Below are 26,190 nucleotides of genomic sequence, written 5' to 3' on the forward strand. Positions count from 1 at the left end.
GGAAAAATGGGGATGTTTTAGTATTTCTGTCTCATCAAAATAAAAATAAGGCTGCTTGTTGAAGAGAGAGCAAGCAAGCAGAACCGAGGTTCAGCTCCCAGTACAGCAAAGCCTGGTGCTGAGGGTATTCCTGTAGGATGTAGGAGACCAGCATTCATGTCTGTGGTGTAAAACACCTCCTTGACTGGGATCAACACAATTGCTCCTGTTGGATTGATTCTGACTTGATAAAAATCCCATTCCTTGAGGCAGAGGGGACTGGATGACCCAGAGATTGGGGTATTTGCAATGACTGTGGGAAGGCTGTGTCAAATCCTTGCTCTGCTTTATTTGTAGCCAGCTCAATCTTTCCTGTATCACATGGTGTAAATCCACATCACCAGGGAATGTAACCACTGGGCTGCTGGCTGTGCTTGGGATCCTTTCCCAATCAGTCTTTGTCCATTCCTCTCAGCAAGCATTTGGTGAAAATGATGTGTTTCCCACAAAAAGTTTCAGTTCTGAGAGATCAGCGTTTTCTGTCTCCCCCTCACCCCAAAAAATGGAAAACCCAACCCCCTCTAGTTGGAAAATGCCTGACTAACACCAGCTCTGAGCCCTGATGAGGTCAAGTGACTGCTTGCCTCCTTCCAACGTTTGTGTCTTTTTATTTCAAAACACTTTGAGAGCTGCTTTTCTGGCAGGAAATTGCAAAAAAGCCAAGGTTGCATTTAAATAGTGCATTCAGCTGCAGCTTGCACCAAGGGCAGTTTGGAAATAATCTTTATATAGAAGATGATGTCTCAAATACCTATTGAACACATTGAACCTCCCACACACCTGATCTTCCTGCTTTGCACAAAACATAAAATTTAGCTCTTTAATATCAGAACCAGTACCTAAGAAAGAGGCCTGGAAAAAGTAGCTTTAATAATCAACCCCATAAATCCACCCCAAAGGGACTTTCACTGTCACATGATGACTAACTGGGAATGTGTATGTTGAGAAGGGAGGGGAAGAAAAGATAAGGTGGTCAGAGGGGTCTAAACCACAGATTTTGTTGGGATTAGAAATGTGACCACTGCAGGCAGTAGGCCCGTGGAGCAGTTTCCCAGCCAGGAGATCACTGTTTGTATTCCTTCCTCTGCTCTTGGTCTATTGAAGGGCTCTCAGACAAACAACTTTCCCCTTTGTGCTCCTGTTTCCCTCCCTGTAAAGAGCCATCAGTGACATTTGTTGCCTTTGTAAGGCACTTTGAGATCTGTGGGCAAAAGGGATGTGTTGGAGGTTTTGTGGTTCAGAAAGGGAAGAAGCTGTGAAACTGAAGTTTGAAGTCGTCCTTGTGTTCCTGTGTCTCTTTGCTCTTAGTGGTATTTTTTTCTTTTGGGAAGAAAGTAATGATTGCAAATGAATGGAGAACAGCCAGGAGTCAAACCTTGCTGTCAGCTGTATGCACGTGTATGGAAAGGGGTTCACAGGGGACAGATGGTGACAATTCTCTGGGTGTCCCATTGCAAAATGTCTGGAGCTGAGTGGAATGCTGGGTCAGAGGCAAACCAGTGATGCTGAGCTCAGAGTGAGCCTCTCCCCAGCTGGCATTCAGATCAGTCACCAGCCCTGCCCCAAAATTGTCCTGTGGCTGATCACACAATTTATCCTGACCCAAGGGCTGCCCTGAGCTCCATCTCAGCTCCCTGTGCTCCCCAGCCCAGCCCTGGGCATGTTCTCACACTGCTCCCTCCTTCAGGTTATTATTGCTGGTGCTCATTTATATGGTCATAACAACACCCCAGCACACAGTGATGGTCCTCAAAGCTTCTGGTGTGCACAGACAGGGCAGGTACAGACAAGTCATGTCCTTTGCTCACGAGTAAAACAAGACTGAAGCAAAGATAATGTGCATTAAATAGAAATCATGTAATATTAAATAAAAAAGCATTTCAGTGTTGCTATTTTCCGCATCTAGGTCAGAATAAAAATTGTTTTAATGCCTTTGAGCCCTTATCACCTCTTGCCAAGGGCCTCACCAGCAATCAATAATACAGCCCAAGCAGCTGTATCTGGAGACTTTGTTCTGCCATTTGATTTCTAAACAGATTTTTCATGCCCAAGATAGAGAATGGAACAAATGACTATTCAAGAAAACTTGTTGTAGAATGAGATCCTATAGTCCAGTCCCACGGCTTGTGGTCCACATGGAAGCCCAGCTGAGAAATCCAGTGTTGCTTTATCAGCAAAGTCACAAACATTTACTGAGAACAGAAGTCAGATGGGAAGGACTGTCTGATCCAAACTATGCATAGCTGCCCTAAGCATGAAAACAACTGTTTTTTCTCATTTTTTCTTGCTATATGGGTGGTCTCCAGTGTTACCCATAAATAATCTATTTTTTTGTTAACTTTGTACAGGATAAAGAGGATAATAACCGTACCAGCTTCACCAGCCTGTGGAGAGAACAGCTGAAGAGAGCATGTGAAATTGCTGTGATGAACAGCAGAAGAGGGAAAGGCTTCTTGCAGTGAGAGAGATCTAAGCAGCACATCAGGCCAGGAGGCAAACAGAGAAAAAACTTTTTTGGATGTAACCAGGTGGGTTGCTAGGGGTTGGATTAGGAGTGGTGCATGGTATCAAAGAAGAGAAAGCCAACAGGTTCTTTGTGCAAAAGAAAATGAATGCAGTAAAATATGTGACTTAAACCTTGTCTAATTTAAGAAAGAAAAACTAAAGTGCTATTCCAAAGAAAGAGCTTGAACTCAGTCAAAGGGATTCTAAAACAGTAACAGAGAACCTTCCTCCTCTTTAGAGACACTCAAAGAGCAAATAGGATGTGCCTTTCTATTAAAATATGTCTTGCTAAGGAGGAAAAGCTTGAAATCTTTGTTTCAAAGATATGAATCCCACTGTCTCTGGTTGACTGTCTCAGCTCAGTGTGCAGGGATGGGCAGCAGTGGTGGTGACAGAGCACTTCTTGGGTCACTTGAAAAGCAGTGACCTAGGAGCCTCTATTCCAGAGGCAAGATCAAGCTGTTCTGTCTGAGACACTGACCAAATTCCTGGTGGATATATGGGATATATGCAAACCACATCTACAGCATCCCAGCCTCACCTTCAGTAGCTGCTAAAGGATCCAGAGAGCTCAAACCAAGGAGGTATAAGTTGATTGACCCCCTTAGCCCCAGATGCCTCTGGACTATTGGTAGGACTTGCTGAGTTTTAATCTGACTCTGGCCAGACAACACACTCACCTTGCCCTCAGGCTGGTTGGACTATTTGCTACCAGCAGCAACCCAAATGTTAAAGATCAACACATCAGATAAATATTAACAACATTTCAGGCCAACAGCAGTAAAATGCTGCCATGTGGTGAGATTTGTTTTCCTGATCTGTAGCTGTCACTGGGGTGAGCTTGTGTTAGTGGCCTCTTCTCCATTTCACTAATGACAGCTGTAAACCTGCTCTATCAACAAGCTGCTATGATGGGACTGCCTTTGCCTGTCTCTGTACATGTAGCAATCTCTTCCTTCTTCCTAAAGCCTCTTGGAAGCTCACAAACATCATGGTGGGACACTGATTCTTGCTGGCTTAGTGGTGAACAGACGTCAGGGAAAAATGGTAAAGGAGAAAGTCAGAAAAAAGCAGGTTCCATCAGGGCCTTCCACCCATCAGAGGCACTAGAAAAGGGGCTTTCTTCAGGTTGTTCAACAGCCATCAGGACATTTGGGTCATTCTTGAACTGGGGTTTCCTCAGGATATAAACGTGGGAAGTCACTTTTCCACAAGACTATTGGTGGAGGTTGTGTAGGTGAGAGTGTGACCAACCTTGGACTAGAATTGCAGTGTGTTGAATCCTCTCGGAGGGAGGCCTAAAACTTCTTGGTAAGTACGTTACCAGAGGAGGTATCTGGGTACCATTCACGAAAATAATTATGCATTTCAGAAGACACTTGATTTTTTAAGTAGTTCTTGAATTCCCAAGTGCTTAAATCACTTCTGAAGGTAAAATACCGGCTCTTCAGTCAGAAGCTTTTGAAAGTATTATCCTCTGTGTTTTCTCAGTTATGTTCCTCTTCAAGCTCTTAAGTGATTTTTAAAGGCACTGATCACCCACAGGTTGTGTTGCAGTTGCTGACAGTCGTGAGCAGTCAGCACCTCTGGAGAAGTTGAGGAGTTTGGTGCCTCAGTTCATTTGTCTGTATTTTAAAACCGTGGCCTCTGCTTTTATTGACTTTTGAGACAGGTGAAGATGATAAAGTGAATGAATATAAAAAGTGCAGCAGAGCATTAAAAAGCAAGGAAGATGATAAGAAGAGATTGTGGCTGAGATTAAAAGGCAGGATTTCATTGGGATGTTTTCCTTATGCCAAGACCTCTTTTCTATTTCCTTTTTTTTTTTCTTCATATGAAGTTGCATTGAAAAAGCTGTATCCTGATTCTCCCACATCTCTGTATTTTATCACAGTCACTGATGCACATCCTTGTAAAAGGCATGTTAAATATTTTTGTGGTTAAATGTCACCTGGCTTGGTGGAAGCAGAAACCTCACATACAGGGCTGGTAGGAATGAGTCATTTTATAGGTTACAGTCTCTGCTGCTCCCCCTCACCTGGACCTGTTCTCGTGCTGAACCCAGCAAGGTCCTGTCACCAAAGCCACTTAAAACCTGGAATTTGTGCTGCAACATACCGTACTTGTGTCCTGCAAGCAGCAGTTCTGAGCTGGGACTGTGTTCCCTGGCTGCAGTTCCTTGTGCTCAGACTCCTCTGAGGCTTTGTGGTGTGTTTCTTATTCAATTTTGGAGGCCTGGACAATTCTGCTGCTTGGATCTCTCAAGTTAAACAGGGTCAGACCTGGTTAGTTCTTGGACAGAGTGACCTCCAAGGAAAACACAGGCTTAGCCTGCAGGAAGTGTGATGGTGATTCAGGAGGTGGCTCAGCTCCCTCAGAGTCAGGATTGAACTGGCAAATCTCTCCAGGGCCAGAAAGTGCAGTCCTGGCAGAGATGGCATCTTCCAAAGGTCAGGGCAGGATGGAAAACCAATGTCTGTTTTGTTTGCAAGGGCATGAGGAAAAGTTCCTGCCCTAGAAATGAGGCACTTCTGATGTGATTAAAGAAGTCAACAAAACTGGGAAATGACCCTTTGAAAAGATCACACATCTGGGATTCCAGGAGGCCACAAAACACCCTTGGGCTGCAAAAGGTGATTCTTTTATAGCCCTGCTGCACAGTGAAGTCAGCCCTGCTCTCTGTGTGAAGAATGTGCCTTCTTTAAGTGCCAAAAATATCAGCTGGATTAGCATGATGGGCCAGTACAGGTTGCATCAGGACTCCTAATTTCCCTCCTCCACTGTAGCCATGTAGTTACACTCCTTGCCCACAGGATCAGTCTAAAATTGGGAAAATGTAAGAGGCCTCAAAATGGATAGGACAACTTCTACTTGCCTTCATCAAACTGCTTATTCAGATGCTGTTCTCTGCTACATGGAAGGAGGAGAACAATTACTGAAAGGTTTCTCCTCTCAACCAGGATTAAAACAATCACCTCCTCTGTGTGGACAATTGTGTCCAAGAGTCTCTTGGAAGAGGTTAAATTAAGCAGGAGCAATCAGATCCTCTGTAGACTTGATACAGTCTGTGGTTTGTCTCAGATTTTCACATAGGTTACCTTAGAATGAAGTCCTCACTCTTATTTTATCAAAATTAGTTGATACTTTAATAATTTTGGGGTCAAACTTCCTTTTTGCTTAACACTTTTTTCCAAGTTTCCAAGTAGAAGTGAAAGAGAGTTCTTGTGACACAGATCTTTTCTAGCTCTTTGGACACTGTCATACATATTACACCTGGCTCCAAACTTCAGCTCTCTGAATGAGAAATAATGCTGTGATTCCTCCCCCTAAAACTGGATGATGATCTCACTAACATCAGATTTCCTCATGTGAAATTCCTTTCTCAAATCACTGTGAATGGATGTGCCTGAAGATGAAATCTATGTTTAAGGTAGATTTTCTCTTCATGGGGGAGAACCTTTTCAGTACAATCACTGATATTCCTCACTTGCATTGTTAGTCTATTGATCATTAATTTATTTTACCTTTATTTGGCACAGTGCTGAATGCATGATGGATTATAAAGTATTGAGTCACTGATCATTACTGATTTATTGAACCCTGTAGTGGGAACAGAATGAAACACTGCTAAGCCTGTTTGAAAGTAAAGTCAAGTGAATGTGAAGCACAAGCTTAATATAAGTGCCTGCTTAAATGTCCTAAAAGAAGGATGGGTTTCTCATCCTTTAGGACTGCATTAAATCACAGGGGTCAAAATTCAGGGTTTGTTTCCCCGAATCAGTCACCTCAGTATAAATGAGCAATTTCTGCTCTCCCCCTGATAGTGCAGCAGACAGGCACTTGGATGCTCCAGCTCATCTGCTGCTTGTTTTGGTGAAGTACAGCAGCTTTATGTACATTTTTGCCACTTGCAGCTGGAATTGTCACTTCCTATTTGAGAGGAGAAGGGGGGGAGCAAGTACAATTTCTAAATTTTTGTGGGTTTAGGCATCTTCATGACAGCTTTACTGAGCTTGCTCATCTTATGGCGCTTTTTTGCTCTTCCTGCCATTTTCTCCTTTTGAAGTCATTAAAACCAATTTCATATTTATAAATAAAATGTCCTAATGCATCTAATATATGATGAGGTCTGGCTGCTGCCTGCTTTTCTTTTTAATGTTTATGCCAGGTGCCTCTTGCTTTCAAGGAACCAAGCAATGAATAAATTTAACAGATATTTCTTTTAATTAGCCCCCGAAGAGCTAGCAATGAAAAACACTATCAGAAACATTCTAGTGCTTTAGAAAATATAAGACTTCTTCACAAAGCCTCCACACAGAATTACAGAACAGCAATAAAATCATCACTTGCATGCAGAAATAGATTGTTTACACAGGGATCTCCTACGAACTGTGCCTTTATTAGTATTAACTCCTAATCACACAAACATTTCCCCACATGCACCTGAGTAGAACTATTTAAATCAGTGGCACAGCTCTGCTGCCTGACATCAGGTACATGCATTAAGGTTTGTGGGATTAGAGCTCCATTCGTGTGTCTCTAAAAGCTTTGCCTTCTCTCAGAAAAGAGGGGGAAGGAAAATTTATATTCCAGATTGGTGTAATTACTGCAGCACACACAGTATTGGCAAACTAGATTCTCTGAATGTCTGCAGCGTTTCAAAGCAGTTTAAGAGAGAGGCTAAAGGCTGACAGTTTCTTATTCTGACTTACATTCTGCCCCCTCTGCTTTTGATTCTGCATTCAGAGCTGCCACGAGAACGTCAGCACTGCAATAAATATGCATTTATGTAGCACCTTTTTTTTTGAAGTTCTCTAAACACTTTACAGACAGCCCTTTATATTCACAGATCTCAAAGTATTTTAGAAATCTCTGTTAGTATTGTTTTCCCTCTTTTATTGAGGGAGCAATGGTTGTGTTCCCAGGGAGGTGACTGATCCAGGAACCAATGCTTTCAAATTAGGTAAATCAAAACTCTCCTATGAAGATTTTCCCTAAAAGATCTCAAGTGACTCTGAGGGAAAACATCAAGTTTTTATTTCCGTGTTGCAGTTCGCTGTTACAGGCAGGATTACACAAGGCTGATAAACCTCACCTGTGACAATAGTCAGCCTAGAAAGCTCCTATCAACCAGACACACAGTAATTATCTCCACTCCTTGGCTGGGATATTGGGAAGAAAATCCAGCAATCCTGGCTCCAAAGTTGTTTGTTGTAGGTGCATCATGGGGGTGTGGTGTTTCTGCACCGAGTCCCTCCCATGGGTCACTTTTACACGGGGCTTTAAGGGAGACTGAATTTATATCCTGAAGTCTATTTCTTGGGACTGGTTTATCTGGGTTGCAGTTGAATTGTCCCCAAGATGTGCAGCTAATAGAGCTGTCTCTGTGCCCATTCAGCCCAAAATGTTGGAGCACTGAAATATCCCCAAAATCTGGAGCACTGGGCAGGGGAGAGCAAACCCATGCACATGGATGTGCTGCAGCCAGAGCGATCCTGTCCTGTTGGGAGGTGATGTGCTGCTGTCAGGTGTGTCTGTGCCTCTGGCTCATCCCATAGGATCCATAATCTTTCACTGAGGAGTCACAATCCCCTGATACTGGAGTGTACAGGGTCAGCCCATTGTATTGATCCAATTCCTGAAAGAGCTGGTTGAGGAAAAATACTCCCTTCTCTCCCCCAGCTATAAGGAAGTTCCTTCATTAGAGATCACTGCAGAGCTACAGAAACATTCTCTTCCAGCAGAATATTTCTCATAATGTTGTTATGGGAAATGCCTTAAAAGTGGCAATCAATTCCTCTTTGAAGTCATTAACAACCAGAAATAAATGCAGGAATTGGTGTGAGAGGGCTGGAAATACGAGAAGATTTAAAGTGTATCTCTTACATGTGCTCCAGCAGAGAGAAGGGAAGAGATCCAATTGCTTTCCTACCCTTGGAATTTCTCTGTTGGTTTTAATAGTCTGATACCCTAATGACAAACTCCACACACACTCTGGGGTATGTTCTCAACTTAATCCATGGGGATACATGTCTGTAATACTCATTAATGTCAAGGAGCATTAGGACAAACATAAATCTTTGCTCACTAAGATGTGAATCTAGACTCTGATGTACACCATGCACCATCAGCTGCTGACTGAAGAAAAAGAGCAATTCCAGCACCTAGAAAGTCTTACTTGAGAGTTCCTAGACTAAACAATCAATCCAGCCAAAAAAAATCGGGGATGAAATTTCTACTCCACACTTTGGGTTTGAAACACCAGCTGTGATAGAGAGCGATGCATCCCCGATGGGCTCACACGGGAAGTCCATAAAATCCCTAAGAATCCCCAGTTGGCTAGACAGGCTCTCTAGTTGCACCAGAAACCCTGAAAAATAGATAAGCAGTGCATTTCTCAGCTAATTGCCAGTGCCATACAGCTCGGGAAAAACATCTCACTATATGTATACATACAGAGAAATTTCGATGCCAAGAAATTAGAACTGCTCTCTAACAGACTTCTGATTTGTGATTTCTTTGGCGCCGAGCCTAACACAAAATCACTGTGATTTCCAACTGCAAATATTTTTGGAACCACCAGACTTGGTCCCATGTGTATGTTAAATGAAATGAATGTTCAAAATCCATAATAAAACTCCAGAGGGGAGACTCCGATTAGAATATTAACATTAATCTTAGGAAGTCACTAGGAACCATTCAAGCTATAATAATAAATTGCAATAAAGAAGGAATAAAAAGGCTTTTTTTGCTGTCTGTTCAGTAAGCAGGTGTTACTGTGAACTCTCTAATCTGCACAGCACAGAAGTGAAGTGGTTGCCCTTAAATTTTCCAGTTGCATAAAATAAATAAATGACATTACCAAATTATGTACAACAATCCCTCTCGTAGGAGCTGAAGTGCAGTTGAAGGACTGGTGCAGATCCTGAGATAACATAATGCAGCTCTCCAAGACAAGACTGGAAAGTTTTCAAAAGCCATCCTTCTCTCAACAGCTTTGGAGCCAGAAGCAGGAGCTTGGGTTCACTCCAGATTTATGGGAAGAGCCATCCCCAGGTCACTTGCTGGTGATGAGGTCCCTGGTTTTTCACCCTGGGAAGTCACAGATGTCAGGACACGATGGTCTCACACTGCTCCTGTACTAGAGCAAGGGCTGAGCTCTGCTGTTTTGACCTGCTGAACTTTGCCTTTGATTTTATTTGGAACCAGGCTGAAGTGATTAAATTTAGGTCTCTAAAATGGTCCCTAGAAGTACCTTATCAACAGTGGCTTGATTTTCAAAATAAATGATCACTCTCCAAAGCTTTAACTAGCAGCAGTTAATCAGCACTTCTCAGCTCTGTCACCCAGCTAATATGGTTATATATGTTCAGTATGAAACCACTGTATTTAAAAGCTTTAACCACTGTCTCTAACACTGAAATAAAACTGTGGTTCACCGTGTATAACATTTGCTTGTAAAATTCAGCAAGAATAGTGATCAGGAGGTGAATCAAACCAACCCAACCCCACCCTTTAACTTCGAATTGGACTTTAAGTTTGGTGTTCTGAAATTTAAGTGGTGACAGAAAAAGTTTCTCATTATGATTAAAAAATTGGACTCAAGTGAGACTAGCACGATTCGACTGGCAATGTCATTGTATTTTCATAAATAGGTGAGAAATGAGGTGTACAGGAATTTCTTAATTCAGTAAAAGGTTGCTTTCCAGCTCAGGCAGTGGCTCCCAATGGTGAACATATTTCTGTTTTTACTGAGAAGTCATTTTTCACACCTGGTTATTTTGTGGTGTTCACTGTATTTTTGATGCAACTCAGATTCCAGGAAGTCTGGGAACTCCCAGAACAAACTCTGCTCTGTAAGGATCTGTAGCTCGGCAGCAAGGAGTTGGAAGCTAATCTATGTTGAACTGTATCATGGAATCTTTTGGGATTCACTCAGAGCTTGTTAGGAAACAAACTGAAGCCCTGAAATGTAAAGCATCAGGACACCTCAAGGAAAATTTTTGATCACAGGTCCAATGCAATTCACAAAGAACTGTCTAAACACGCAGTGATTTCAGTGCGTTCCGTGTGTCCCTGTGATGAGTGTTCTGTGTGCAGCCTCACAGAGCAGCAAAACTGTCCTTCCAGGTATGACACTGCTCTATTAATAGTCTATGAAGTACTGGGAGCAAATGAAAGACACTTCAGATGACTCTTGAAAAATGAATCAGTATCTGCTCTGAAATTGGACCCCAAGCATGGAAACATAAAATAGGATGTGTCCGCGAGAGATTATTTTGGGGCCATATGGTTTCTTACTCTGCTCCACCCTCCTTTTCAGGAAAGTAACATGTCCCAGCACCCTGTACTCATTTGAGATTGATATGGGCATGTTTTGGGAGAACACTTTGTTGGGCTATTAGGAATTTTGTTCTTTCACAACAGACAACTGCTCTGGTAATGCCTCCTGAGCTGTCTTTGTGGAAAACACTTACGAAGGGAGAAGCTCTTATGCACCAATTCTTGTCTTCATCCTACAAATAAGTTGCTGGCTTTTCTCTTCACCACTCTGCTTTAATCTCTCATCTCTCCTATTTGACACATCTCTCCTGCTGGCTGCTGGTGGGACAAGCCTGTGATTTGTTCCAAGCAAACACACGTGCACAGTTTCCACCATTGTGTGGTCTCACGTTCTGAACTTACCTGTGGGTGTTTACTTTGGTGGCATGACCTGGTATTTTTGTAGCTCTGTATCTTTTTTCCTCCTTCCTTGATATTTTGTTCCCCTCAGCCACGATAACTCTTCGTCAGAAGCTGCTGCATTTCTGCTTTGATCATATAGAATGTACCATACAGCCTGGGGTAACACAGCACTGCTTAATACAGATGAAATAGCTACAAACCCTCTTAGAAGTGGGGTTTAAAAAGGGATACCAGTGAAATCAGATCCCTCTAGCTGGACAGCAGTCTGATAGCAGAACAAGGGCTGTTGTGGTATTTGGCAGCCAGACAGTCTTTATTGTTATTAGATGAAACAAAGCTTGTGATCTTTAGTCCTTGACCTTCACTGCAGCAGCACTCTCTTAATCAGACCTTAATTTAACACCTAACATGGTCACAGAGAGGACTGGCCATGGGCTGCTGGTTTAATTACATATAGCTGATATCATCCAAACCAATTTAACCTCATCGCTGTGTGCTGGGCACTGGGTGGGAATCGCCCTTCAGACACAGCACAAACAGCTTCCAACACAAACAAGCAGTTCAAAGTTTGGTGCATTCACCTCAAAAAGAAATAACTACTCTTTTGGATACCTTTCAGATGATGTTACAGCCTTTTCAGGAAGAGCTGGAATCGGCACGATCTGCTAAATTTGTCTGCCCTTTATGCTCTCACTCTGGCATTTTAGGTATTTCTAATATTTAAAGATTAAGCATCTTGCTGCTGGGATTCTCCCATCCACATTCATGGGATCTGCTGCTGTGTGGAAGCATCTGACGACCAAACTGTGCAACTGGTAAAAATTTATGTGTTTCATGATAAGATTTTCACATTGTGCTGCTGCTTTGTGCTCAGTTCTTCACAAACTGACACAATATTTATTTTTTGACATTTAAATCTGAAAAGTCATATTTTTGCATGTTTTGACACAAAATTTGGTCTCTTTCTGAATTAGTCTGGAAATCTGAAAACATCCTAAGTCTTCTTTTAGAAACAGGATTGTTTTGATTAATCAGCTTTCACTCAAATTTTTTTTCACCAAAACCACCATCAGCAAGCCAAATGCACAAGAAACATTGTAAAAAATCTGCAGTTTTTTAAAGAAATCACAAATTTTCCATGAAATCCCAGTTAAATGCAAAAAGACTGTTGTGAATATCATAGGTTTTCTTGAAAGATGGCTGCCTCTAGCAGAGCACTTATGGAAAAATACTAATGAATAAAAGTGATGTAAAATATTAACAAGCAGCAAGAGCTTGGTCTCTGGAACTTGGAAAACACTGCCAGTGTTTGTCACTGGTTTGCTGAGCCCTTGGTCATGTTGCTTCTACAGCTGAGCTCTGATGGCTCTGAATGAAGTGGTGCAAAAAATTAGCATTTTGTGTGGTCTGTCCAACCTTTCTGCAAGAGATCATGTGCCTCCTGGCAGGGATGGCAGAGCAGGACAGGTGCCAGCACTTTATCCATCCTTATTCCCATATTGCCTGTGTTGCTGATGGAGGTGGGTCTGCCCTGAGACACTGGGCAGTGACAGGCAGGCACTGGATATGCTCCTTCTATAACCACTGTGCACATGGAAAGGTGAGTGTGGATCACCTGCCACTCTCAGGAGGAAGCTTCTTACTTCCACTCTGCAGGTGACTTCCCAAGATGTAAGAATCGAACCCAAAGATTTTAGGTTGCAATGAATTTAAAAGCAAAATGAACCCAAAACCTCCACGGGAAGTTCTGAATAAAACCTGTATTTTCTGCTGTTGCAAAGGAAAGCCACACCTTGCCCACGTCAATGCTTTGTGCTTTAAAGGCCACATCCTTGAACATCTTCTCTGGTCCTTCCAGCTCAGGGGGTGTTTGAATTCGAGTTTCAGCTGAGCTGGTGAGTACGTGTTGGTTCCCAACGTTGCAGCGCTGGAAGGGGAGAAGGCCACTGTCTGTTTAGTTCTCCGTTGGAGTTTGCACATGATGACTGCTGTGTAGTCATGTTCTGGCTCACTCTGCCCAAACTTTCCATTGTAGACCCCTTACACTGACTGAGCTTTGGCTGAGACAAAAGAAAGCCTTGTAGTGTCAGAGCCGTGGTGGGGCAAGGTTTAATCTCTAGCTGACGCTGTACTTATACAAAATCAATATGAACAGCAGGTTGGCACTGGAACCACAAAGAGAATCTCTATGACAGGCTCATGCTTTTTTTTAAAAACTATTTCAGTTTATCTTGTGCAGTTCTTTTGTATAGGTAATTCTTTCTGTTGCAGGGTTTGCTGAAATGTTCCCAGGCCTGGCTGGAGGATCAGTGTTGCTTTAAAACCTGAATAAACAGTTACACGCCTTGGTAGCTTCAGATCCAGTAGCCAGAACAAATGACATTTTGCATGAGTTCTTCCAAATGAATTGCTCTGTGACCACTGTAGACTTTTGAGCTTTTGACTCATGGTAGTAGAATACTTTTCTTGAAGAGCTCTGAAATGCAGTTCTTTCAGGACCCGATTGTTTCCAAAGCCAACTCAGTTAATTCAGAGCCCAGTGCGGCTTCACAAACTCCCCTGAGTCATGTTTTGACTCGGGGGTCGGACTTTTTTGTGATGGAATGTTTTGACAGGGCTCTGTGTGACCTCACGCGAGGGCAGTGGCTGTGTTGATGTGCAGGAATGTCGATGGCTCTGCAGAAACCTCAGGGTCTCCCATTAAGACGTTTCCTTCACCTCGGCAGGAGGACCCGCGTTGCTGCGAGTGCTGTTACCGAGGTGCCCTGGAGTCAGAAATACAGACAGAGCACAATCGCTCTGATGTGTTCCAGCCACAGGGTGTTAATGTGCCATTGCTTCTCGGGGTTTCAGCACCAAGGCATCCCTTCTTTGGATGACAATAACACAGGCGAGTGCACTTCTGCCCTAAGCAAACAGCGGCAGCTCTGTCGTGCACTGGGATAGTGGGATACAATGGGCACCTTCTCCCACTCTGCCTGAACGCAGGACATGCTCCCAAAGGCTTCTGAGTCCTGCAGAGCCTTTTCCACATATGTACCTCTACACTCCAAGGACTGTGGAAGTCAGTGACACACTTTAAGTGCTCCTGGGTAGCTCTGGGTGAAGCTGGGTCAGGGCTCCATTTCCAAGGGGCCCCTCTTTCCCAGTGCTAAATGTCCATTTACAGCCCCAGAGGGCAGTATATGTGTCACATGAGTGCCCTCATATATGTGAGTGCACTCATATAACGTGTTTTGACTAAAGTTTTCTATTTTGTTGGCATTTGTCTGCACCATCTAATGAGTATTTGCTCTACAAAGGCATTCAGCACCTAAAAGAGCAATTATATTTTTCAGAAAGTCTTAGAAGTTCTCTTTATGGGCAGGTATTTGTTATGCTGAGGATTGAACTCCTGCAAAGAAAGCGAAGTTTGAGCTTTCTTGATAAAGACAAACAACACACTTTGTTCACAGTCTTCCTGATATTTTTATGATTCTTATCATGCTTAGTGCTCTTCTTAAGTCTGGATTCCCCAAAGCTGGATGATTAGAGAATCTTAGTTGGTGTGAAACTCAAACAGGACCTTCTGAGCTTTCATTATTATAGAGAAAACCTTGGAAATAAATGCACATGGAAGGCAAACACTAGAGTGCTAAAAAAAAGGAATCCAAAGTCATAAACCAAACTGATGCAATAGTGTGGCACAGTGACTAATTTAGTCACTGGTTCTCACTGAAAATTGCTGCTTATTAAGCAAAATAAAAGAATTTTTAATTTTATTGCCTTAAGGATACTTAATCCAACAGCAAAATGTTTTTGTTTATCAGATTTATTTCTGTGTCACAAATATCACATTCTATATGAAAACATAAGAAAATAAATTTCCGTCAAGAGTGAATTTGATACACAGTTAAACGTTTGCTTTAGTCAGAGGTATTTGTATATCCATGTGGGTGGATGAGTTTGTGTCTTCTTATTTTAAGTTAATATTGGTATTTTCATGCCTGATTCATGATTTTTGAATGCTTGAGCTCAGCAGCACTGAACACCTGCCTTAATTGTGGGGACTAAGCTTCTTTGAAATTCTAACCTAAATTTAAAATTTGTACCATTAAAAAAAAATAATAAAAAAATCCTAGACCAGACAAGCCTCTTTGCCAAATGCTGGGCTATAAATTACAGCCATTTCTTTTTATTACACTGTTATACACTAAAAAAATAAACCCCAAACACCTAAACCCACAAATCTAATTACACCAAATGTGCTCCTAATGCAAAGCTGAGCTCTGAGCTCAGCTCAGCTCCAGGTAGGCCCAGTGGTTTAGCTGCAAACTAAACCTTTGGAAAAACAGAAGCTGAAATAGTAACACAACAGCAATGCTGTATTAGCCCTTTAGGGAAATACCTAAATAAGCAATAAAATTAATGAAATAGTATTTATAGCCTTTGTGTCATAAATGTATTATTTGTAAATCAAAGCAGAGCAGGTTTGCCTTGGTAAACTGGCACAGCTCTGACTCCAACTCTGCCCTTATCGAGGCCTTTTGGTACTTAAAGGGGGTTTATAAGAATGATGGGGCCAAAACTTTTAGCAGGGCCCGTTGTGCACATGTAACACAAGGAGTGCTTTGCCTTCAGCACTGTTTGAGGGCAGGGAGAAGGGAATTTGACTTTCCCAGTGCAGGAAGATGAAGCTGTGCATATTTATATGCATTTTGCATTTCCCTGCTAAATGTCCCTACACTTTGAAAAGTTTAGCCCAGGAAGTTACATTAAAAAAAAAAAATCAATAGTTATCGAATTTATACTCAGCGTGTGAATCCTGTTACAGGAGGCTTTGGAGAGATGGTCATCTCAGTGCATCTGCTTGTTTTGCTTCACAGCACGAGGCAGGAGTTGTGTCTTTACTGTCTATACCTGGCATAGCCACGAGGTTGGTTTGCAAGACAGAAGGAAAAAAAAAGGTGGAGGCATTAATTGTTCATTACGAAGAGTGAAAAATCGTAACTAATCACGGCCCAGAGCTGCTGCTAATGCATTCAAACCTCCCTCCTCCCCACCAAACCATCCGGGGGTTTAAAATGTAAATACAATTTGTAATTGAGAGCAGCATTTTATTACTCGCTTTTAAGAGGCACAGGACGCCTGTAACCCTCAATATGAAATTTCCGCTGGCTGGAAATAAATTCAGCCCCGTGTTTTGCTTTTATTCCCGCGGCGACTCCCGCACGGGAAAGGTACCGGCTGGTCTGCAAGAGCTCAGTCTCTCACTCAACACCGAGGGGAGAAGTGGCTGGGAGCTGTGGTTTTGCAGCCACACTGCTGCCTTCCTCACGTTGCACACTGGAGGCAAAAGCAAACACGCTGCAGAATAAATCCTCAGAGATGCTGAGAGCTGCTGAGCTCCCACAGCCCGGGCTGGAGTCAATGGGAACTGCAGGCACGCAGCCCTTCCCTGAATCCAGCTTTCCTTTTCAGTGCTGTGCTGCCCAAAAGCAGCTTTTACTGCTGGTTGTAGTTATTTCTACAATAGAACCCAGAAAGTGAGGAAAAGGCCCCGGGGTCCATAGTGTTGGGTGCTGCACAACTATGGGACAAGTAACAGCTCCTGACACAGTGAGAGGCAAATGGATGTGTAAGGCAGGTGACAAGCAAAATATACTGAAAAAGAAGTGTGGGGCATTTTTCCTTCTTCTGTGACATGGGAGATGTCACAAGGATATGTGATTTATAGTTAGATCCTTTAGGGAACTGAATACTCAGGCTATATTTCACTTAAATTAAGCATAACAGGATTCCACTTCAAACTCTCAGCAGTTTAGCTGGTTTTGGAATGTGAAGTTTTTATATGGAGATGGAGGCTTTAGAATGGCACTACAAAAGAAATTACTCATGGGTACCTCCATCAGCATGGAAATAATTCCCTCATACTTTCTGTCCTCCTTCTTTTCTGTCAGCTCTAGATCTGGGAAACAGTGTGAAAGAGATCCCCATAAACAGCACAATAATCTCGTCCTGCAGCCCTTCCAGGACACTGGCAGGGAAAGAGGAATAAGAAGTTATTCACATTTTGGCTGAAAGGACTGGTGACCTCCACCTGAGCAGAAGTCAGCAATGTCTAGAAAATTAAAGACTAGTGAAGAGGTAGGGATTTAAAGGAAGACAGAGAAAACCCTCTGGATTTGAAGGCAAACCATTACACCAGCTCATGTTCTGGGTTTAACCCATCAAATATTTCTTCACTGAGGAATCAGGAAAGTATTACCTGTGAGAGCAGAAGTGAAGGCAGCCATGCCAGGGCCTGCCACTTCAGAGAATATAAACTCTTTCTGCTACTTCAAGGTTTCTCGGCTGAATTAATGTGTAGGACATAATAACAGCCATGCTGAGAGTGAAATATTCCCTCTCTCATTAGAAACCACTTCTGTTCTTGTTGAGCTGTATCCTCCCACCTTCATCTGCTCTGGGTTCTATCCAACATTATTTACAATAATTGTACCCACCTTCGCTGTTGGATTTCTCAAAGGAATTGTGGCTAAGAGGGATAAAAGATGTCTACACACTCAGTGGCTTTTTCCTCAAACAAATCAGGAAGTCAAGCATGGTTTACAAGGAGAAAGAGCTACTTGAAGAGCTCTAGGGTGTATTTTTTTTAACCACTTAACGTTGCAGGACACCTTGACATCCTATCTTATACACAAAGAATTAAAATTGTACATTCTGTCAAGTAGATAAGTGAGTTGATTAAAAAACCCCTCAATATCCAAGAGCTCCTACTGAAATCTCAGGATACATAACACATTCCTTGACCTAAAGACTGGAGTAAGGTAATGTAGGAGTAATCTACCCATAGTTTGTCTCAGGGAGTCCTTTCTTCCATGATCTTGCTGGTAAGAAGTGGACAAACTGTCCAGGACTAAGACATAAGCATGGAGGGACTGGATTCGCTCAAGTTACTTCTCTGTATATTGAACATTTTTAAAATATTGAATATTTTTCTGTTCCCTTACACAAAAAAACCCCCAAACCCTAAAAATGAAATATAGAATGACATGCAAAGGATGCTTCCTTGCACATTAACCCTTTGCAGGTCACTCTGACAAACACCAAACTGCAAAGGACCTTTATCTACATGGGTCTCTGCCCACATGCACAGCTACAGTGGCCAAATGAGTGAGGAGGGCTTGGTCATACACAAATACATTAAATAACAGATAAAAATAGAGTCTGAACCAACTGTACATTTACCTGCCACACTTAAGGGTAGGCAAAGGAGTGTCTGGCTTAATGAGGTTAATGAAAATTGGGTTTTCTTCTGCCTGGCAGATTTAAGAAGAACCTCAGCTGTGGAGTTCACAGCAGACTATTTCCTGTGGGACTTTGTTTTCTTCTGTGCCCTCTCTGACTGATACACACATGTGACCTGTGAGTCCTGAAAGTGAACACAGAGAATTTCCTGGGTTATTATGCATTTTTCCTTCTAATACAGCAAGAGTTCAACACCTGTCATTGGCAAAGGAGCACTGCTCACTCACCATAAGAAAAGTAAAAATAGAAAAAAGTGGCTATTCCTTAATGCCATCTTCTGAGGAGCTTGTTAAGTTTTTGGCTTGCTGTAGAAGGTTGTGGTGGCCCTACCTCTGCAGTCACTGCTGTCACCTGTATTCCAGCTGTTGGTGGGGTCTAGGCTGAGGGTTGACTGGGAGCCACACTTGTTAATGATAAGCATCTTCCAGTTTAGATTCCAACTGTCCTTCCTTTCCCAAAGGACATTTTCCTCTCTGTACTTTCTCAGTGAGGAGGTGCCTGATGTCCACCCATGGTTATGCTGAGCAGTATCATGGAATTGCCTTTCCCAGGTTCAGTCTGAGGATGGAGGGTGTGCTCAGTGTCACCCCTTGGCAGGAGCCTGGCTTTGGATGGCACTGCAGCTGCCTGAGCTCCAGGGGAACAGAGGAGCCAACAGCACTTCTCTCCTGTCTTTATTCTCTTCAGCAGGGAGCAGCTTCACTCCCTGCAGGTGGGACAACAGAGGGACAGCCAAGGGGACAGTCCAGACAGTGCAGTGTCACCACATGCACTCTCTGACCTGCAACCAACTCGTGAAGGAGGTGCCACGACCAGTTTGCTGTTCCTCCTTTCAGGAGAGATTTTGGCTTCTGCTGAAAGGTGCAGCGTGTGTCAAGTTTGTTTCTTAGAAAAGTTCAACTCTGTGCATCCAGATCATTTCAGGTTTGTCTCTTCTGATGGTTTGACACTTTGTGCTTTAGGGAGTCTCTGTATGGCCAAGATGTTGGATTCATGGCCCAGATTTCTTTCATATGTTTTTAAACCAAAAGCTCAAGTTAAAGATATTCCTTCACAGACAAGGGAGGAAGACTAGTTCCTCAAGGATTGATTCAGCTCACCTGAGATGCAATTATTACAAGTCATTATTATTTTGCAAACCTTGTGTCCTCTAAAACATGACTTTTTGGGGTGTGGGTTCACGCTTTTGGGACACTTGTGTGGAGTACATTGGAATATGACAATATCTCTGAATGTGGCATTTGCATTTCCTCCCATTTGAGTGACTGTAGTGTGTATTTTCCAACTACCATGGGATTTTGCGCTGCATTTCTGAGTACACTGGGGTTGGCTCACGTGCATACATAACTAATGTCTGTGTTTTGAAGTGCCAGGAATGTAAAATGGGTTAGCAAGTGGAGCAGCAGGTCGAGACATGTCACAACAGTGTAATTCATCCAACAGAATGAGGATAGCTTGGGGGGTCCTAAGTTAAAGGAACTTGATTAGTCTCAGCTCAGAGTAAGGATTAGCACAGACTGGCAAAGACAGCAGCAAAGACATTCAGACGTGGTTTAGCGTGATGGTTCTACTCACAGTCACCAAAATATTTAGGAAGTAAGGCCCAAGTGAGTCAGGCTGAGGGTTCAAGTTGCTGAAGTGTTGTTGTGAATGTGTCTGTTTATTTTCCACGAGGTGCTCACTTGTCTCACACCTCTTCCCTGCCTGGTCCCACCCGATGTCCGAGGCTGGCAGGACGTGCTGTCAGCCACTGTGAGAGCTGAGCTTCCCTGGCAGGACAATCCTCCCTCCTGCACATTTCACCTTCAGCCCCTGGCCTGCAGTGGAACCACAGTGTCCAGCATTATGGACTGGCTGATCTTCCAGGTCCCTTCCAACCCCAACCACTCCATGCCTCTATAAATGCTGCAAAGGGGCCAGATTCTGTCCTCACCCACATGATGGTCAATCCCATTCTAAGAGGTGACAGTGGATCTATGCTGTTATTTGTGAGGTCAGAATATGGCACCTTTCATATGTGCTGTGCTCCTTTTCATAACTTAAAGCCCAGTTTAGGAGTGTGGGTTGTTTCTTTAGCACAACAGGAGGGTTTGTTCCTATGCCATGTGATGATTCTCCCATAATGATTTTTTAGAGAAGTGCCAGAGGATTGAATTGGGAACTTGTGATGTGTACAAAGAGTTGTTAAATGCCTTTGTGGTTCATGGATTTACAGCTACTGTGCTGGAGGAATGTGGGCCTATTACCATGTTCTACATTCAGCATCTGCAAAGCAATGCCAAGCTACTGTAGCCATAATTTCCAAAGTGGCTATTTCAGCTGGCATTTTTCACTGTATTTAAATTCTTGAGTTGTCCCTCATTTGACAGTCCTTTTTCTAGTGTCCTTATGGATGGTGTAGCCTCAAATCTGTGCTGTACTCTGAGGTGATATTACTGCTTATCTTCTATTCCACTCTGGGTGTTATAACCTGCAATGGAGTGTAAGTTCCAAAAACTCAGTATGATGTGGTCCAACATACTCAGAGATTCATCTGCAATTAAACCACAAATACCTGGCACGAATTCAGCCACTGGGTCAATATTCAGATATTATTGTCTGTAAACAATATTGGCTCTTGTTATGCTGATTTTTTTCAGAGGAGGTAGAACCTTATATAGGTATATTTTAGGTGAAGACTTCCAGTTGCTTAACCTGAAATTTTAGGAAGCTCCATGCCATACATATTCTAAACAATTTCAGAAATTATGCATGCGTGTAGGTACAGACAGAAATTACAAATGCAGCAGATTAATTTAGGAAAGAAGATCTTATCCTGACAGAAAAATGCATAGTAGACCCCATCAAAAGCTAAATAAAAGACAGAAACATTCAGGCAAAATTTCTGACAGGGAGAATTTGTCAGGTGGTGGGCTGGTTCTTCCATTCTTTGAAAGTTTCAAGTGAATGTAGCCTGTCTTTCTGTGAGGATTCTTGGCCAAGGTGTCAGCAGATGTCTAAATCTGACCTGGTTCCCCAGAGCTCTTTAGCTTCCCTTCAGCCTCCCTCCGTTCCTGACTCCTGCTTTGTTCAACCCCGACTTCTCAGCAGGGTTTCTTGCTGCCAGAAAGAACAGGCCTTGCCAGCAGAAACTAATTACTTTCTCATCAAATCCTATCTTGCAACACAAATGTTGTGACCTGTCCCGCTGCTTCCAAGGCCTCCCAAATAGTTCATGCAGAGACACCACCTCTGGAATGGCCAACAGCCCAAGGTGGGAGCAGAGGATGTGCTAAACTGCACATGTGATGCAGTGTGGAACAGGGAGGGCAAGTCCACTGACCCCCCTGGCTCTGAATTCTGTCCCTCAGGATGCCATGGCTTCAGCTGGCTTGGACAACTACTATCAACATAAAATAATATTAATAACAACCACAACAATATTTAAAAACATGTTCTGGCTCAACAACAAGACATGGGCTTGACACAGCAACTGATATATGCAATACTGTGGCCTGTGCTAGACAGGAGAAGAGGCTGGAGATGTTTTCCTGGTGGTTTTGTCTGTAAAACCCTAGTGGATATCACAGTGGATTTCATTAGAAACCATCAGCTCAGTTATTGTGGTTACTGTTGGGTCTCCTGTTTTGGTTCTGCTGGATGGAGAACAAGGCAGAGCTCGTCTGTGGGGATTCATGGCATCCCCAGAACATTCACTTTTCACTTATTCTTATTGTTTGAGGTTCAAATCTACTTTTGCAGATTTGGATCTGGGCAGTATAAATTAGCCAGGGAATAAAAAAATAAAAGTTTAATGCAAAAGGTTGGCATTTTCCTGCCTTGCATTCTAGCCTTGTCTTGGACAGACTTCCCATCGGGCCTATAGATGCAATTTTGGGCTTTTGTTTCCTGCCCGTGGAACAAGAAAGGAATAACAGCATGTTTCAACCTCGTGGGTGCGTTGGGAAGACAAATTCAGCCTTGGTTTTGAAATACACATATACTGTGGTAATTAGAACAATACAATAGCAAATAAACAGAGGAAGAAGAAAAGTACCTAACCCACAAAAGGATTTGGTTGATGTGCAGCAAATGAGATATGGGACCACAGACTACGTGCTGAAGTTAAGAGAAATATTGAGCAGCTGCTTTGCTACACAGTTGTACAAAATGAAATGACAACCTGCAGGAAAAACAGCACAGGCCCCTTTACTACCCAAGAGGGCAGAGCTAAGGTTACAGGGACTGTAACAGTGTTGTCATTTCCTTACTCCCAGGAGCTGCGTTTTCCAACTTGATGGCTTTCCTAATGTAATTGCTTTTTATGCGATGATTTTTTTAGAGCCTGATTCTTGCTGGAGTAACTCAGGAGGAACCCCAACAAAGCCAAGCAAGTGATCTCAGTGCAAAAACTGTGGAATTGGGCATGCTCAGTCCATAACCTCCTTCTCCAAATCCTGCAGCAAATGCCCCATGCTGGAATGGCAAGGAGGTATCAGATGAAAACACAAAACAATGACAAACAGTGCATTTTTCAGTAGCCACATCATATTATGTCATTGATGTCAGGTTGAGTTATATTGGTCTGCTTTTCATTATGTTGTGTTATGCCTTTTGACATAATGCAACACACTGTAAGTAACATAAAGTGACCTCCAAGTATAAAAGAGTACACAGTTTTTGTCAGATTAGATAGTGGCTATGAATTCTCAGAGAGGGAGGGGTAACTCAGAGCAGGGCGTTTGGAGTCAGTGTCCTGAACAACAAATGCACAGAACTTAATTAACAGTTACAGCAGCCCTGGCTGTTTCCAAAATGGCCTGTGTGCCTTTGCTCAACAGAGAGAGGAGATTCACAGTGGGATTTGCACTGTTTAATTTATTTAAAATTCTGCAGAGGTAGCTGTACCTGTACTGCAGGAGCTCCATATACAGTGAACATAAGACTCACTTGTCTGAGATTTGCCTTGTTGCCAGGCTCCAAAATACAGTCCTGAGACCAAGCTTAGCCAATGGCCTTTATGAGCAGCACTGAGTAACCTGTCCTCTGAATGGAATCAGCTGCTAAGAAAATAACTGTAGGGAGAAAAGAAAAGGGAGTCACTGTGGATCTAAAAAGAAGGTTAGCTCCTCATTAATTTAAGGTGATTAATTTAAGGAAAAGTGGGTGGTTCCAGGGAGGTTGTTTCTCTGGAGGGCTTGAAATCCACCTTAGCTTGGCAGTTCTATCCGGTGGCTTTGCTGGAATTAGCTGATGTTCTGCCTTTAGTCCTTGGTCTACACTCCTGATCCATAGGTTGCACAACTGCCAGGACTTGCAGAAAGTGGAGTCCTTTGATATGAAGGCTGGAATAAAGCTCTCCTAAAGGGAGATGGTTCCTACCTGTTGGCAGGACATGGAGGATTTCAGTTCCCACATGTTAAACTGTCACATGTCTTGTGAAGGCATCCACTCAAAGGCAGGATGGGAAACTGTCTGAGTGCAGAAGTGTAAAGCTGTGGCATGAAGTTGGTCTCAAAACTTAGTTTTGCAATAGCCCCAGCACTTACTGAGGCACTTACTGTACATTTCCTGTGTAACATATGTTACATTTCCTGTGTAGCACATTAGTGGTTTTTTGTGGCCTCGCTGAACTAGGAGAAGAGGGCACTTTCCATTTGGCACCCACCTGGCATCCCATCTCACCACAAGAATTGTCATCAAGTCCTGTCATCTGCCTTTTCAGACAGTGAATGTTGTAGGGATCAGAAACATTTTCAAGATCAGTCTCAAAGATGGAAGTTGCACAGGCACCTGAATGCATTTGATGTGGGTTTCCTGTGCAGTAATAAACATGGAATTTCACTTAAAAAGGTGTTTTAAGATTAAAATTTAACATTGTTAACAGGAATAGAGTGTAATATATTGTGTGAAAAGGGTGCCCAAGTGAGCAGTTAGAGCAGCACAGGATATCAGAATCCAGTGTGTCACATGCATTTTCTTTATCATTTCTCCATTTAGAAATGTAGCATAAATTAATATCTGCTTAATTGCCAGGCGTGCAACATTCCTTTAAGATGTGTATGGGATGCTGTCCTTGTTCATTAGGCCAGTAAATGTTAGAGAATGAGCAGTTCCCTCTCCTGAACACTGAGCAATAATCCAGCTCCACCCTCCATCCTGCCAAGAGACCTGTGCAGTCAGACCCCTGGGACACTGACACCCACAGTGCTCTGCAGGACTCCACAGAGCTACCTTTAAGTATCATTTTGCAGCATCAGAGAGTCCGGAATTAAACATGAAACACTCTTGTTAAGTTCATAAAGAGAGTTGTTACCCTGTGCCTGAGCAACTCCCAAAGAAAGCTGCTCCCCTTGGTGGGACACCAGGCTGTGCTTGTGGCCAGGCACACACAGAGACTCCACACTGGGAAGTCTCATTGAGATTTTCAGCCAGGCTGGATCTCAGCAGACTTCCTATTATTATTATTTTCTTTACTAGTAAATCATTATGTTGTCTCCTTCACAGCACAGAGAGTTCAAATAAACCCGTCCCTGTGACAATCTGATTCTCTGAAGGAGTGTCCTGTTCTGTTGAGTCATGTGAGAGGAAAATACAAAGAAGTAGAAAGACAGATCAAAAAGGGGTAGCAGAAAGAGCCCTGGAGGCAGACTTAAGTTTGGTATTTAATATTTCAGGTAAAATATTCACTTAGCATCAATTATCTTGTTGGGTTCTTTTTTTTTTTTCCCCCCAAATGAAATTGCCTTCTGAATCAGCCAGCTCTCTAATTACCAGATTGAATGATTGAAATTTTTAGGGCAATTAAATTCAAGCCTTTCTTTTTCAGTCCTTATGTTATTCCCCCCTTCTCTCCCTCCTTCCTCCAGTCTGGAGCCTTCCTATAATTTGGAGGCAGTTGCAGAAGCAAGCAGACCTTTAAAGCCAAGATGTATGTCTCCTTTAATTCCTTGGTGGATTTGTTTTATAGACTAGGCAGAGAGGGTTCTGGTCTCTCAGGACATGTGCATTACAAACACACAGCTTTGTGTGGGTTTTATCCTGACATGTCACTGGAAGGATTCATTGAATATAGAAATTCTGTGAAAAGACAAAGATCAATGTAGAAAATACACGTGCTATTAGAAAATGCCTGCAGATCAAATTGGAAAACTAATGAGCAAATTGATGATAATAATGATGATTGATGATCTACTGGATAAGAGAAAACAAATCTCCCAATGAAACAGTACAAAGGTCTGTTAACAGAGCTTTTAGAACAAACTCATGAAAAGATAAGTGTTCTGCCAAGAAAGGACACAGAATTCCCAGGATGAAATCCTGGGCCCACTGGACTCAAAGCTGCTGCTCATTTGTGTGTCCTGTTAGGATCAGAGCACTGATCCTGCAGAACCAGTAACCATATTCTCATATATAAGTATGTGAGCTATTCCATGGATTTCAGTGGGACTATCCCATCCTTGAAGTTAAGTGGATGCTTAACAGCTTTGCTGAGTCAGGATCTGACCCAGTGAACATGATAAATCTTTATCACAGTGAACCTCTGGAAGTGTGTAAGATTTTCCTCAAAAACCTCACTCTGAGTCTTTCAGATTTCCAAACCCAATCCAGTGCACAAACCTGGGGCTGTTCTCCAGCAGGACCCAGGGATTTATTTTCATGCTCTGTTGCACTGAGCATTGGTGTAATGTC

At 42.7% G+C, this 26,190-nt stretch overlaps 1 protein-coding gene across 2 annotated transcripts in view; it reads left to right on the top strand.

The window, feature by feature from the left end:
- Positions 1-26,190, top strand: part of MYL10 (myosin light chain 10) — an 89,212-nt gene that overhangs the window by 40,097 nt on the left and 22,925 nt on the right. For both annotated transcript variants that reach the window (XM_027664427.1, XM_027664425.1), the window contains exon 3: positions 2,388-2,567. The gene's annotated coding sequence lies outside the window, so the exon portion shown is untranslated. The remainder of the gene's footprint in view (positions 1-2,387; positions 2,568-26,190) is intronic.

This window comes from Corapipo altera, unplaced genomic scaffold, assembly GCF_003945725.1.
Source record: "Corapipo altera isolate COAL_440 unplaced genomic scaffold, ASM394572v1 181b, whole genome shotgun sequence".
In the NCBI taxonomy this organism is placed as follows: domain Eukaryota; kingdom Metazoa; phylum Chordata; class Aves; order Passeriformes; family Pipridae; genus Corapipo; species Corapipo altera.